Below are 16,316 nucleotides of genomic sequence, written 5' to 3'. Positions count from 1 at the left end.
AAATGGACAAGTGATCTGGGAAAGCAGCTGAAACAAATACTGTACTTAAGCTGTGAAAATATCTGTCCTTTGCAAAAAGAATTAGCATCTCAAAATATGATTTGCATGTATCCTGCTAGTGAAATATTTTTATGAATATCTGTTTTGACTAAATAATTAAGTTATACAAAATACTTCCCAATGACAATTTAATATTCAAATGAGAAATAATTGTTTATCTTTTCATAGTGGAAAATTCCCAAATAAAAATAGTTAAGCAGGCAGATTCTATTATGTAATACAAAAGCATTAAGCCAGCTGTTACTGTTTAAATATATACAAACATAAACATCACCTGAATTTTTAAAATGATATAAAATAAAATATAAAATATAAAATAATATATGATTTTAATACATCAACAATAAACTATAACTTCAATTACATTATAACCATTTTATTTTTTCTAATTGTCTAGCATGATATAATCATTAGTGAAAGATTGTCAAATAATACTAATAAAGATTACAGTTTTAATTATTACAAATTATTGTGCTATAAACACAAATAATGTTAATAACAATGATAACTTGGATCAGGATATTTATAAGGAGTGATTAAAACTGAATGATGATGGCCACAGTGGTATATTCATATGTCCACTCCTTTTTATTTGCAAAATATATATTCAAAGAAAAATTATGAGCAACTCTCAAGAAAATGGGATGACATTCAGCTGATGAATATCTTGATTTTTTTACAGATTATTGTCAATTTACAACTGTTCATTTAACAATGGTTCAAAGTTATGACAGCTTTGTAAAAAGTGACTTATGAATCTATCTTCAAAGTTACAACTGTTGTACCACCCCTGTGATCACATGATTGCAATCTGGGCACTTAGCAATCAACTTGCATTGTTGCACCATCATGCAATCATGTGATTGCAGCTTGCAAACTTTCTAACTAGATTCCGGAAACCAAAGTCAGTTGGGAAGTCAGATTTGCTTAATAAGTACATGATTCACTTAATAACCATGTTACTAATCATAGTAATTCACTTAGTGACTATGATAAAAATGATTATGAGAATGGGTCCAATCACATGATGACTCACTTAATGACCACATAGGTTAGTGCCAAAATTCCAGTCCCAGTGGTTGTAAATCGAGGGCTACTCATACTCTGCAGACACTGTTAATGGGGATACTTTTGATATGTTATTTAACTCTGATCAATGTAGCCCATAATTACATAGTGTCTGGAGAATAGATGTCAAATTCACACCTCAACACTATTTTCATTATCTATTAGGCAAAAGGAACCAGAATAACCCTGGGAGCTGATCAGATAAGTATGTTTATTGCTGTTATAAGAAACTTGCCATACTAACTGCACTCGCTAGAAAACAACTAGATACGTACTCCAAAGTTTAGGGGAGGTCTTTTTTCTGGCTCTCCCTCCCTCCCAGAGATTCCTGCCTAGCTAGTTTTTTTCAACACCACTCCTCATTTCAGCTCAGATGATTCTACCACATCATCACAACTGAAAGAAAACAATTGTTTGGGCAATTTAAAATTCCAGTTGTTTTTCTCACAAGAACTCCAATAGATAGTTCACAAATATTATCAGTTTTTAGAAAGGCTCCCAATTAAATACACATATGCATTACTTTCAAACATGTCTTTGAATACAATAGACACAGTCTTCTATGTTGGCTGCTGATGTAATTTGGGCAATGTGTTACATAACACGAAGACGAAATTCTGCTGAAACTCCACATTAGTGAATTCAATACCTCTCTTTTAACCCTCTAATCTGAAATAGTAATCTTCAAAATTATCAATAGAAATAGATTTTAAGTAGATTTCATACCAGGGAAGATTATGGGTTGATATAATGACTATGAGAGTAACCTTGAGAAACAGGAGGAAAAGCTACATCCCAGACAACAATCTGATACTCAAAACCAGATATTTCAAATCTGATATTTCAAAACTAGAAATTTCAGAAAATGTTCCCAAATTGACACTCTGGAATATAAAGGTAAGGAGCAGGCAAGTGATTTTATATTGCAAGATTCTGTTACTATAACTTACAGTAAAAAATAGTTTTAGTATTCTTGTTTTTAGTTTCCTTTTCTGAACTGCATTAAAGGGCTAAATTCTTTCAATTTGTACAAGTCAGACCGTTTCATAAGTTCATAAACAAGAAGCCTCCTGCTTTTCTTTTGTCACTTTCCTTGCTGATAACTAGACTCTGGAACTAGACTCTGCAGCTTTAACACTAAGATGATGGGAATTTCCATTTTTATTATCAGGAACACATTGAGAATATTAAAAATGTCCTCTTTCTTTGATGATAATTACAATTATTCTATGATTACTCTTAACACTATGGGGAGTTACAACTATATATGTATTGTTGATGTATGTATGTGTAAGTGAGAGACAGAAGTTATTTAATTAGGCATTTGGCTGGACAGAAAAGGACTTTATGGTCTGTGCTATCCTACAGTTGTTCCACCTGCCCACCTACACAGGGTGTTTGTGAGTATTTTTCTAAGCCAGGAATGAGCATCCTGCAACACTGGGCCTAATTTCTTCACTTAAAAATCATAGAGAATAGGGTTGAAGAAAAGAAGATAATCCAGCTATGTTCTACAAGATGTCTTGTCATTGTACAGGCAGAGATTATGCTTTGAAATTATCAGTAATGATCAGTCCAACTCTGTTAGATACTGTACAAATAGAAGTACACATGATTAGCAGACATCCCAGAATATTTTATAGGAAACCTGCCATTATTATTTTGATTGGGGAAAAGCTGAATGCAATGCTTGCTTAATCTACAGGTAATTGAAGTATTGTGAGGACAAATTCAATGGCAATACATCCCAAATTTATTATAAGATCCCTTAAATTTTAAACTCTAGGAAAATAGCTTGATTATAACCATTTTATTATGATAGACTAAACTGAAAATTAGCAATAGGATTTTTAATAAGCTCCCATTTCTGTATTTTTGAAAGTCAAATGAAATCTGTTGAGCAATTTAAAGTTACAATTTCAGCATTTGAAACCTACACAGAGTAATTCAAACAAATGTTATGACATTTAAGATAATGAAACTCTTCACTAATGCCAGAGTGTCCAACTTCACGTATTAGAAGTCAACAGATGTCCAAGTACTGAAATGCCAAAAGAAAGTTAGTGCCTATTTTGATTAATACGCCGAATCAGTCCATGATGTCTTTTTAAAACTGGCATGCATTACTTTCAAACATTTATTCATAATCCATTCTAGGAAACATAGCTAGACAAAGTGTTCCCAAGACAAAAGGAAAACAATGAAGTACTGCATAACCCTTTTTGCAATGTGAGCTGCATATTATTGATAGACCATTCATTACAATCAGCAAATGATTAATTGCAAATTTGTTACTAAATTGACCATCGAAAACAAAAAGATGAGAAAAAGAAAATAACAAAATTCAGTGTACTGACAAAGAGGGAAAAACTATTCTGAGTTTTGTAATGAATTAAATCCTAATCAATATTCCTGTTGACTACACTGTAGTGTAATTACTTCCTTAAATAGCATAGGTACCCATCATTGTGGACATTTAAATTAATTTTTAAGCTAAACATATTTTTCCAACTACTGAATAAGCATTTTCAACTCCCAGCTTTCACAATTCAGTGTTCTGCTTATTATCAACTGTATAAGATGTACATTTTCCCCTTCTAATATCATTCAACTGAATAAGTAAAATATATCTTCTACTATTAAAATCCAAATCTTAAAGAGATATAATTATTTTAACGTAATTGCTGAGTGTAGGTTTGGTTATAAGGATGCTGATGAAATAAACTGTATTGATGCTATCTGCCATGTTATTTTTCTCCTTTCCACTTCATGGGAATTATTTATTAAAATTTAAATAGCAAAGTAATGAAGAAAATATTCCATAAAATAATAAAAGATATCCCAAATTAATGTTCTTTTAGAATGGAACTACATATTTAACAGCAGTAATTACTATGGTGGAAGATGGAAAAGATGTTTAGATTAGATTTATGCTTAGCTTTTCTTCTATTATTTTCATGATATCCTCCTGTTGATTAGCAAAATCATGTCAGAATGCCTAATTATAAAAGAACTCACACTATATGCACATGAGAAGCTGTATATGGGAAAGGCAAGGCTAAATGCCTTCTCTTCTCCTATTCTTCTTTAAGCAAAATTAGAAATATAATTTTAGCTGCAAAAATCTAACTCTGTCCTAATAGGAAACAATTTAGTTTATACATAGAGTTAGTTTCCCCTAAACACACATTAACCATTAATTTAAACTTCTTTCTCTTTTTACTGGTAAAGCCTTTAATTAATACCACTAATAGCACTAATTACCATAGGAGGGTTTACTGAATAGCCTACAAGTGGCCAAGTGTACACATCACACAAGCCTAGTGTCTTTAGCCAGTGAGGTAGAACAGGAATGGCAGTAAAACATAAGAAAATAATTCTAAATTAAAACCACCCTTAATCCATATACCATTCAATTTTTTTGCAAAAGTAATGAAAGCAGATATACAATTATTCATTTCTCATGTTCTGCAGAAATAAAAAGGCAAAAGAGATAACATAAGCATAAAATATATCATTTTACCCTCCCAAAGAAGCTAAAGTAATTTAGCAAACTTTAAATAAAAGCACAAGAAAAAGAAATGAATTCATGATCTTCAGAAGTTATTAATCAATTTCATTAGCCAAATTTCATCAGCCCACATACAGACCAGAATAAAATGCTGCAGTAGCAACCACAGCCAAAGTTATGAATTTCCTCCTTGTAGAAGACACCCTTAAGAATGTAGGAACTCCTTTTTACCACCGGCTGCGAGACAATTCTTCCTCAATCCTGAGTCACTGCGACACCCAGCCTTGCACAGAGGTTTGCTGAGGTCTGGAAATATGGCAGACATTGACAATAAAGAACAGGCTGAACTTGACCAGCAAGATATGGAAGATGTTGAAAAAGAAGAAGAAGAAGAAGAATCTGGTGAGGATGCTAACAGTAAAGCATGCCAACTAACTGTACAAATGATGCAGAATCCTCAGATTCTTGCAGCCCTCCAGGAAAGGCTTGATGGCTTGGTGGGAACGCCTATAGCACAAGTCGGCAACCCGTGGCTCCGGAGCCGCATGCGGCTCTTTGAGCTGTCTCCTGCGGCTCCCAGTCTCCTGGTGCGCGCACACCTCTCCGAACGGGTGGAGGTGCGCGCACAGCTCTCCAAACCTTCAAGGCGGCGCTCTGCCCAGAGAAGCGGAAACTGCTCAGAGAAGCCACGATTTCCCCTCCAGAGGAAGAAGGCGCCGGATGCGGTTGGCCCTGCGGGGAAGGGGGAGTGGCGGCGGGGCAACAGAAAAGCCGCAGAAATGGCAGGAGAGATGCTGACCAAAGGCCGCCTCTCTCGCCCCCTGCGCCCGGGCCAGGGGCCAGGCTGGGCACGCAAGGCATTGTTCCCCTCCCGCAGGGCAGCTGCGGAGCAGACAAAGAAGGGAGGGACGTGCTCCCTCCTTCTGCCCCCCTCCGGAAAAGCGGGTGGGGGGCGGGCTTCCTGGCCGGGCTTCTTTGGGATGCTGGCGCCTGAACAAAGGGTGGGAGCCAGCCAAGGTGGGCTGCAGCAACTCGCTTCTCTGCCCCCCCTCCAGGCAAGCGGGGCTTCGTCCCCCACCTCTCCGGACCTGCCCACGGAGCTCCGACCCTCCCACTTTTAAAAGCCGCTGTTCTTAGGAGAAAAGCCCCCGTCGCCCCCTCCCCCCTGCGCGCGCCGGCCTGGCCCCGTTTGACGAACGCGGCAGGTCTCCGGACGGGACGGCGCGCACCTCTCCAAAGGGGAGACCCGTCACCGCGCAGGTGCCTCCCATTTTGCGCATGCACAAAATTTTTTTGCGCATGCACATGAGTGGACGCACGCACGCGCACTTTTTGCGGCTACCACTTTTTTGTTTGTGTGACGGAACCGGTTCTGAGTGGCTCTTTTCCTTTTTCCGGTTGCCGACCCCTGGCCTATAGGATATATAGAAAGCTTGCCTAAAGAGATGAGTAAATGCACTCAAGAATCTTCAAGTTAAATGTGCACAGACAGAAGCAAAGTTTTATGAAGAAGTTCATGAATTGGAAAGGAAATGTGCTACTCTTTATCAGCCCTTATTTGACAAGAGAAGTGAAATAATCAATGCAGTTTAAGAACCTACTGAAGAAGAATGTGAGTGGAAAACAGACACAGAAGAAGAAATTTCAGAGGAAATGAAAGAGAAGGCCAAGCTTGAAGAGGAGAAAAAAGATCAAGAAAAAGATGATCCTAAAGGAATTCCTGAATTTTGGCTGACGGTATTCAAGAATGTCGATGTCAGTGATATGGTTCAGGAACATGATGAACCTATCCTGAAGCATTTAAAAGATATTAAAGTGAAGTTTTCAGAAGCTGGAGAACCTATGACTTTTACTTTAGAATTCCACTTTGAACCTAATGAATTTTTCACAAATAAAGTAGTAGCAAAAACATACAGAATGAGGTCAGAACCTGATGATTCTGATCCTTTCTCCTTCGATGAACCAGAAATTATGGGTTGCATAGGGTGCCAAATAGACTGGGAAAAGGGGGAAAATGTTACTTTGAAAACTATAAAGAAGAAACAAAAGCACAAGGGGCGTGGAACAGTTAGAACAGTGACAAAGACAGTTTCCAACGATTCCTTCTTCAGTTTTTTTCACTCCTCCAGAAGTTCCTGAAAGTGGAGACTTGGATGCTGATGCTGAAGCAATTCTTGCAGCTGATTTTGAAATTGGCCATTTTCTACGGGAGCGCATAGTTCCACGATCAGTATTGTATTTTACAGGAGAAGCCATTGAAGATGATGATGATGATGATTATGATGAAGAAGGTGAGGAAGCTGATGATGAGGAAGGGGAGGAAGAAGCAGATGAAGAAAATGATCCAGATTATGATCCAAAGAAGGATTAAAACCCAGCAGAATGCAAGCAGCAGTGAAACAGTGTGTATGTGGCCTTGAGGATTATCTGCACTGTAATAGCCTAAATACAACTATTAGTTACTTACAGCCTTATGTTTTGTATCTTGGTAGAATTAAGTAAACATTTTGTTAAAACAAACTGACAGAACCGGTTTAAAATGTACTTTTAAAATAGTACTTTTCTGCCGATATGTAGAATGCAGTAAATCCTAAAGCATGAATTGTTAATTCATTGCTATATATAGTTTGGTTCTAGTGAAGTCTGTTGTCATGTAGCTATTAGACTGCAGCTGTGAAGATATCAGAACTCTTGACGGAGACCACTATTTGTTTAGAAAAGATCCTTTCCCAGAGAACCAACCAAAGTATTTTTGGCCCAGTAGTTTAAATGGGTTTAAGTCTGCTTGCACTGGCTGTGCCTTCATTACTTTGTCATAAAAATAGCAGTGACTTGTACTAATTAGGAAATGACATATGTTTCAAATTTCATAACTTCCATATAAACTGTTAATTTCCATCAAGACCACATATTCATAATTGTCTGCTTGTTTATGCTCTAGGTTTTTGTATTTTGTGATGGTGACCTACAAAAAATCTCTGAAAACATCATGTTAAGGTTGTTTATCACTGGGATGTGGAAAAAACCTAGTATTTTCAGAAGGAAAAAAATGTAGGCACTCCAAACCCAGTGGTAACTTTTGAGTCACCAATATATATAGGCTATCTGGGAAGGAGTTTGAATTAATCAACTCTTCTGAGCTTATGTATTTTTTTCTTCCAATAACTTTATCTTATCTATATATGCATAATAAGGGGCTCAGGTTTCCTGGGAAAGTAACAGATATTCCTAGTTAGACTTTAAACTGTCTCATTTTATCAAGATTTGCAGATTCTCCTTGGGAAAATGTAGATTCTACTCTCTGAGACACTAGAAAATCTTGAAAGAAATATTAAACTATTTGGCAATCTTTGAAATATTGTCAAGACAAATTGTAACATGTCTGAAATGAACAACTGATATATAATATACACAATTAGGGAAGCAAGCTATTCCTATGCTAAGAGTCTGATTCTGGCACAAAAACAATGAACTTAGAAAAATATCTTGACAGATATAGTATTGACACTGCATTCTAAAAAAAATAAGATTCTTTTATAGCTATAATATGTAAACCAACAAACTGACAAGCTATGTATATTGAGTAGCCTCTCTGGATACCAGCTGGCTTGGCTGCATGTTTTTTTCTAATGATAATGAAATCACACAGCTGCAAATACAATCAAGAGTTCAGATCATCTCTGGCTGAATAGATTGCTAGTGACTGGTTTCTTATCAGGGACCATTGAGAAGGTCTTCAGAAAAACTATAGGATTTGATAGGTTTACATGGTTACAGCAAAGTGCCTTTAAAAATGAGCTTAGGAAAAAAACACCTTTTTTGCTTATCAGTGTTACTTTGTGCTAATCAACTCACAGAAAATCCTAACAAGTAGCCCAAAAAAGAAGAAGAAAAGGAGTAGAAAAAAACTTTTATTCACTTGATTGAGACAGCACATATCAATTCCCTGAAGAATACTGCTATTCAATTTTTTTTTATAAATACGGAGTCTGGGGAAAGAGGGAGCCACACACACTTCTACCCCTTTCTTTTAAAGTTCAGCATGTGAATGTGGTATTGTTGAAAAATGGCACTCCTGGCCTGGATGAATGCAACTGTCACAAAATAGCTAGGTTTAAAAAAACCGGAGTAATAATATAAAGTTGAATATAAACATTCAACTGATGTTGTTTCGCTGACAGAAGGCTCTTGGCTTCACAGCTTCTTGCTTTATCTGGACAGGATAAGTAATGATTTTTCTGTCTTCTGTGCTTTGGAATGTTGGGAGACTCTGCCACAAAATGTGGGACAGAGGGAAATAAATGTTGGCTGAAATCCATTTTTTTACAGTTGACACAAAACAACTAATTTACATACAACAATAGATGAAATATAGTTTTACTATTCAATTTAAAAGGCAGATTGTACATTTTAATAAACACACTGGTTTACTCATTATTCAAAGAAAAGCATATTTGATATTTATCTAAGATTGTAGACACAGTGTTGTGTTATGATTCTATAGATGGGCTCTAAGAATTCTTGGAATTTATTAACCATACATCAACCCATGTATGAGATGCATTTGTGATAAATAATAATGAATACTGTCAGAGTTAAATACAAATGTATGTGTGTATAAGTGTGTGTGTGTGTGTGTGTTTTGTTTGTGTGTGTATCTCTGTATGAGGAGGATACAGACCAGTCTTAATGGTGGAAGAGAATTTGTATATATTGTACATATTACATACCTTTTTCTGATATTGTTTTCATGATACTTTACCCAATTCTTCTTTGAAAGTGACTATTTAAATTAGAAACTCTTTAAAGAGCAACAGTAGTTATATTTCCTCTAATAGTGAAAAATATATTTTCCCCAGAACCCAGATGTGAAAAAACCACATAAATAATACACTGATTTAACAGAGATATTCACACTAATATTTAATATTCACATTTCAATTAATTGCTTATACAAGAAAGTGATAATACAGTTATTTATCTGGCATTGTGAAAATAATGTGGCCATGTCACTTTAGATTTGGATTTCTCCTTCAGATCTCAGATCTTTCAGGTTGAAAGTAAACCAGCACTAAAGTGACAGTGCAAATATCTAACAAATTAATTCAAATTTGAGCAGAAGTAATTACTGTTACAAAGTCATGCAAAAAAACAACAACCCCTCAGCTTTTTCTTCATATCATATATTGGTCTTCTATCCAATAAGCCATTTATGATAATTCCCTATTTTATTATGCTGAGGGATCTAGAATCTACAAAGTTATTAACAGCTTATAGGACATATCCTAAATTAGCAAGAAGAGGTGGAGAGGAGAGAAGAAAGGCATTTTCCTTCTTAATAGGCAGCAGCATGTGGGCTGCTATGCCTGGCCTTGGAAGCTAACTTTCTGTTTGTTTATATACCACCTTCATTATTATTATTATTATTATTATTATTATTATTATTATTATTATTATTATTATTATTATTATTATTATTATTATTATTATTATAAATAATTCAATGCAACAAACATACTTAAGATTCCTTCCTCTTTCTATTTTTCCCACACAAACAACCCTATGAGGTAGGTTGGGCCTAGCCCTAGAAGATTGACTGACCCAAAGTTAGCCAGCTGGCTTTCATGCTTAAGCTAAGTCTAGAATTCACAATCTCCTGCTTTCTAGCCTGGTATCTTGACTGCCAAAATGCCACCACCACCATCATAAAGATGTTGCTCCTCTTTATCTGTATCAGAAAATCCCAGGACTGTAGACCAGCCTGGAAAGTTTAAAAAAAACATTCAGAAGTGACAATGACAAACTATATTCACACTGCTGCAAAGAAATGTGCATTGATATTTCTATGGAGTTTCAAAATATTAACATCAGTGCAAAGGAGATTTTACTAATTCAACTCTTATGACTTTTCTTTTTGGGGGAAAAAAACAGACATTTCCATACCAAAATTATATTTGCCCTGTGATGCAGGGCTTTTTTTTTTGTCAGAATGGAGTTCTGGCATCTTTTTTTCGATAGATTTTCCAGAGTTGCGTTCTTTTCCGATTGTTTCCCTTCCTATCCTCGTTTGTTTTTGAAAATGCCCCACTGGCGGTATGGTGCAAAGAGGGGCCCCTGTGGCACTGTCTGCCTCCTCTAGGAGGAGCCATGAGGTGCCGGAGTACCACAGCCAGAGCATGGCTTGATTGGCTGGGTCGGACCATGTGGTGTGGAAACCGATGGTGGCAGTGGGAGACACATAAACATGGAGGCCATCTTTCATGAGAGGGTGAGTGAGCTTTTTGCCTTCCCTTACAGAAGGTGGGGTGTGAGGTTAAAAAGAGGTAAAGTGAGAGGATAGAGAGGCAGCTGGAGTGGAAGCTTGCCCGACAGCGAAATTTTGCTGTTCCAGTTCCTTGGGTAGTTCAAAGGCTGGGATGTCTACGAAAATCTCTTTTTAGTCTTTTATACTTTATATTCAAACTGCAGAGGGGAAGAATAAGAATAAAGCCAATGTCTTGTGATTCGGAGGTATTATTATTAATAATATATATTAATTATGTATTGGTCAGATGTAAAGATAGACCTACAATAGGAGGTTTAATCAGATCTATTTATTAAATTGGGTTTAATTTAAAGGCAAATTAAAAGTAATCTGTTCACTGACAAAGTTTCAACTTTAATTTGTTTCAAGTCAATATCCATATTAAACTCCAAATGTAAATTTTTCCACCTTGTTTGACAACTTCTTAAAAATAATTCAATCTTTTACAAGCAACCAAATTTTGTTTTATTGGGCCAATTTTATTCCACATAGAAAGCTGACATTTCCATTCATTAAACTAAATATGCCAATGGTAAAGATTAATCAAATGCCTTCTTGTAATTTAAAGCCACACAGTGCATGGTAATATTAATAATATTAACTTACCTTGAACAAAATCCTAGTGTTTTAGATACACTAAAATTGAAGAGTTGTTTTTTTCCAAGTACAAAAGTAAACCTTGTAGGGTGGCAAGGAGGGTTGTATGATGTGTGTGAGTTCCGGCACCTTTTTTTTTTTTTACAAAAAAAGCACTGCACTGATGAATATATTTTCATTTTCATTTATGCAATTTAAAGTCATAGATCAAAATACAAGAAAGGAAAGGAAAGGAAAGGAAAGGAAAGGAAAGGAAAGGAAAGGAAAGGAAAGGAAAGGAAAGGAAAGGAAAGGAAAGGAAAGGAAAGGAAAGAAGGAAAGGAAAGGAAAGGAAAAAATTAAGGGAATTTTTGGTTTCTCTGGTTGGTTTAAAAACTGAATAAATGAGAAAAAAAAGACAAAAAGGCAGCTATAATTTTTATCCATTGGCAGATTATTTCTCATCAGAATTTGGTTTCTGATTCTAAAGGCAGAAAAATAGAATTCAGCCACTGTCAAATGTACTGATCAGCCACAAGTATAAAAAAATGTTTGTGTCTTCAGAAGTCCACTAAAAGATGTGCCATGTACTTTTTTCTAATATCTGTGTAGAAAAGGCAATATACGGTAATAAAATATAGATTACTTTGCTTATGAAGTTGCCAGCAAAAACATCAGAAAATCTATAAAGAAGAATATTTGTAGCCTGAGTTGAAATGAGGGGTCTTTGGTGCTCTCTGAGCTTGGTTCTTTTGTTGCAGACATTTCATCACCCAAACTTGGTAACATCATCAATGTTGGAGAGGACTTTTAATTTTTAAGTATAATTATATATTTCAAGTTTCCACATAAGAGGAGAGTTTGCTTAGATATAATGTTTAGATAAGGAGGCAAAGCTAATTTACCATTCTGTATCCAATATACATTTATTTATCATTTTGACTACTGATTATAAATTAGCATATGAAAGATTTCCAAATAAAATACAAATAAATGTTGGTTTTCCATCAGTACTTTCAAGTGTATTATTTTAATGGTATGTGGGAAAGACTTTGACATATGGGCAATGAGATGCTGCCTAGGGAATAGTCTAGGAAACAGCTAGCCACAACTGTACAGTGGGTAAAGCAAGAGGGTCAGAAGGAAAGCTCCCTAAATTTAGGTGATAAATGTGACAATAGGAGAACTGTACTTTCAGACTTACAACATTCTATTAATGTAGCTTGACAATAAAGTAGAAATAATTTATCTTATTGCATTTCTAGTGTGGCCTAACTGGAACCAAAATACTGCTCCAAATATCAAATCATCGATATCCTTTCGAACACATGGTGAGCCTGATTCAAATGTTAGCATCTGCCTGCCCTTCCATATATATGCACAGCTGTTTTGTTGCCTGTTCTGTAGAAATGTTATGTTTGCATGTCTAAGCACTTAGAGCAGACATGTCAAACTGCCGGCCCATGGGCTGGATGTATCACAATAAAACCACGCCTACCCCATTTCCAGCAATGGGGAAAAAGTCGCAAAACATCGTGAAATGTCACGTGATGTCGCAAGTTTGACTTAGAGACAATCAGGCTTTAAAGTAGCCTCATGAATCTTCCAAAAGACACAGTTGCTTTAACAATTCAAGAGGGTGCTGTGCTTGCATTAACCCAGGAATGTTCACAGAGTATAGTGGCGGGGGGGGGGGAATCAATATGGTGGTTATAATGATGTATTGTATATTAAAAAGGTGAATCTGTATTTAACCAAGCTCTGACCTTCCTTTCATATTGCATCCATTCTCTGAGGATTTACAAACATTTGGTTTTAATTCTCATAAACCTGTGGAGTTTTCACATGATTGCAAACATAACTATCAACTACACCTTCAGACTTAGAGCCATATTACTTATGGGGCCACAAAGAATCTTGTCCCATGAGATGGCACATGCAATCTTTTGTATTTATAACTACATCAATTACTGTTGGCACAGGTTTAACCAATTTGTAAGCCGGCACCATGCCATGTGAACAGATGGCATGAGGTAGGCAGCCAAACAGCCACGTATGTGCATCACTTGTGGGTAGAGATGGCACTATTCCCAGCCATGAAGTTCCAAACAGTTGTCCGTCCTAATCTTCACACTTATGCTTGTAATGAATAATCACTATAAACTAGATTAACTTTCAAATTATATATTAAATATGTTCTTGTGTGGATGGGGATATTTTATTGTAAAAATGAGGATAAAATTAACTTTTTCCCACTTACAGAAGAATCCAATTTCCTTTTGTATTACACTACCCTTCAGAATAAAATCAGCCAAATTTCTTTGAATCGAATTACCTGAGAATTTCCCTATTGTGATGGAATGCAGAATCTAAGAGGTAACTCTGCAGGCTTTATTTCTTTTTTTTCCAGCTGCTAGAATAAGAACTATAAATGAATTTAAAGAAGATCAGACCAATAACTTTGTATGTTCTTTCTTCAATCCTTATATAATTTATTTTACTTTTTTCACAGCATGCATTGCAAAAATAGAGTTCACAGACACAATATGAAATACTGGTGTATATAATTCTTCTTTCTCTCTGATATTATTAAAAGGTAAAGGTAAAGGTTCCCCCGCACATGCGTGCTAGTCGTTTCCGACTCCAGGGGCCGGTGCTCATCTCCGTTTCAAAGCCGAAGAGCCAGCGTTTGTCCGAGGACATCTCCGTGGTCATGTGGCCGGCATGACTAGACGCCAAAGGCGCACGGAACGCTGTTACCTTCCCACCGTAGTGGTCCCTATTTTTCTACTTGCATTTTTACGTGCTTTCGAACTGCTAGGTTGGCAGAAGCTGGGACGAGTAACAGGCGCTCACTCTGTTACACGGCACTCGGGATTCGACCCGCCAAACTGCCGACCTTCTGATCGACAAGCTCAGCGTCCTAACCCACTGAGCCACCGCGTCCCTACCTGATATTATTAGCAAGAATCAATTCATACATGAATGGAATATTGAAATAATTAAAATAAAATAAAATATGCCAAACTTTGATTGAGGAAGCATCAACCAACACTGTCTTCCTTTCTATTTTTGTTTTAATAGCAATATCAGTTAGACTTATATACCACTTCACAGATTTTTGCAGTCCTCTCTAAGTGGTTTATAGAGTCAGCATATTGCCCCCGATAATCAGGGTCCTCATTTTACCAACCTCCGAAGGATGGAAGGCTGAGTCAACCATGAGTCAGTGAGACTCAAACTCACCTGCAATACTGCATTCTAACCACTGCACCACCACAGCTCTTAATGTTCACACAGTCAATGAAAACTAAATAAACTGGCTTTGTATGAATAAGGTACCCAAGTCTGGTATTGCTAAATCACAATTCAGGACTGCCTATGATTAAGTCTCCTAATTCTTCTTTACTAGTCAGAGTGTTGACTATTTCCTGGGAAAAATCCCTGGGTCAAGATGTATTTCAGTCTCTGAATTGGTGTAATGAGAAGAAATGTATTACCAGGTCCACATTTCACAACAGTGTACACTTCAGATTTAATATGGAGAAAAATATTGTTGCCATGTTTTTATATAAGAGCTCTGTATGCTATGACTTTTTGACTTAACAATATTATTTATTTAATCACTTCTTGCTGACATCTTGAATTGTTCTCCCAGGGCAAGTTACTAGTTGTTTAATCTTAATAATTGGAAATAAGTAGGCTGATAACAAATAAAGTTGATACTTATATTTACTATTAAGATAGAAAATAATATTTAAATTTGGATAATGAATTATTTTATGCATTTTAATATTTACATGATCATGCAATTCACTCTGTACCTTTACATCCTTACCAAAATTTCAGAATATGATTAAAGTAAGTTCCTTTTTCCCTATTATTTATCCATACTAGATAATAGATATTATTCCTGTCATGAGATTTTGTTTTATAGTTTAATTGATCTATTGATTGTTTTATAAACTACCTCAATCACTAAGTAATTCTGAATAGCTACAGAAATCCAGAATACAAAATAGATAATAACATATAGCCACACATTGGAGAGAATAATCAATTCAAAGTAATAACAATCAGGAATGAAACACCACAGAGAGTAAGTCACTGCATGTTTTATAGCCTTATAAAAGCCTATAAGGTCAGGTTCATAAGAATTTCAGGGTTGGATTACCTTATTATATTTACTAAACAAACTTTGGAATATAAATTTCAAATGCATTTGAGTAAGATTTAAATATACTAGGAAAAGCATATACCTGCATTAGTATTAACAACTGATGAAAACAAAATCTGTTTCTATTAAGCATTCTGTGCAGTGTAAGATTTTTACTTATTCAATATTTGTTTAAAAATGCCTACTTAGCTTAAGCAAGTTAGTCTTTAATCATGAAGGGGCTGCTCAGTTTTCTACATAATATTGTCAGATAGCAACCAGCTATTTCCCAGAAGTAGACATGATAGAAAAGTATCTGGTTCTCAGTGGATTTCACTGAGCGCCAAGTTCTTTACGATACTAAATCTTTAAAAAATATATTATTTCATATGCAAATAGTAACAAGGGCCCAAATTCCATAAAAGAAAAAAGGTAAATATCATATTGTATTTTGGTCTTGATTTTAACTTTAAAACTTTAGCTTAAAGCTTTAAAGATGATATACAGAATCTCAAAAAAAAAAAAAAGCTTACATTTGCGGTTTGTTTTAAATCTTTCTCTGTAGGGCAATTTTTCCCAACTAGGATCCCTGTGATCTGTTGGGAACTGGACTCATGGTTCACATGTTTAATAATTTTTTC

At 35.8% G+C, this 16,316-nt stretch overlaps 1 protein-coding gene and 1 pseudogene across 2 annotated transcripts in view; one reads left to right on the top strand and one right to left on the bottom strand.

The window, feature by feature from the left end:
* Positions 1 to 16,316, bottom strand: part of DGKB (diacylglycerol kinase beta) — a gene marked incomplete at both ends in the record, with an annotated part of 346,918 nt that overhangs the window by 190,276 nt on the left and 140,326 nt on the right.
* Positions 4,954 to 7,160, top strand: LOC308677334 (nucleosome assembly protein 1-like 1-A; annotated as a pseudogene). The gene is made up of 2 exons: positions 4,954 to 5,161; positions 6,059 to 7,160. The product of its transcript is annotated as a nucleosome assembly protein 1-like 1-A (transcript).

The sequence above is a fragment of the Vipera berus genome (assembly GCF_964194415.1).
Source record: "Vipera berus genome assembly, chromosome: Z".
Taxonomy (NCBI): Eukaryota; Metazoa; Chordata; class Lepidosauria; order Squamata; family Viperidae; genus Vipera; species Vipera berus.
The sequence above is the reverse complement of the archived record's forward strand: the minus strand, read 5'-3'. Positions and strand labels throughout refer to the sequence as shown.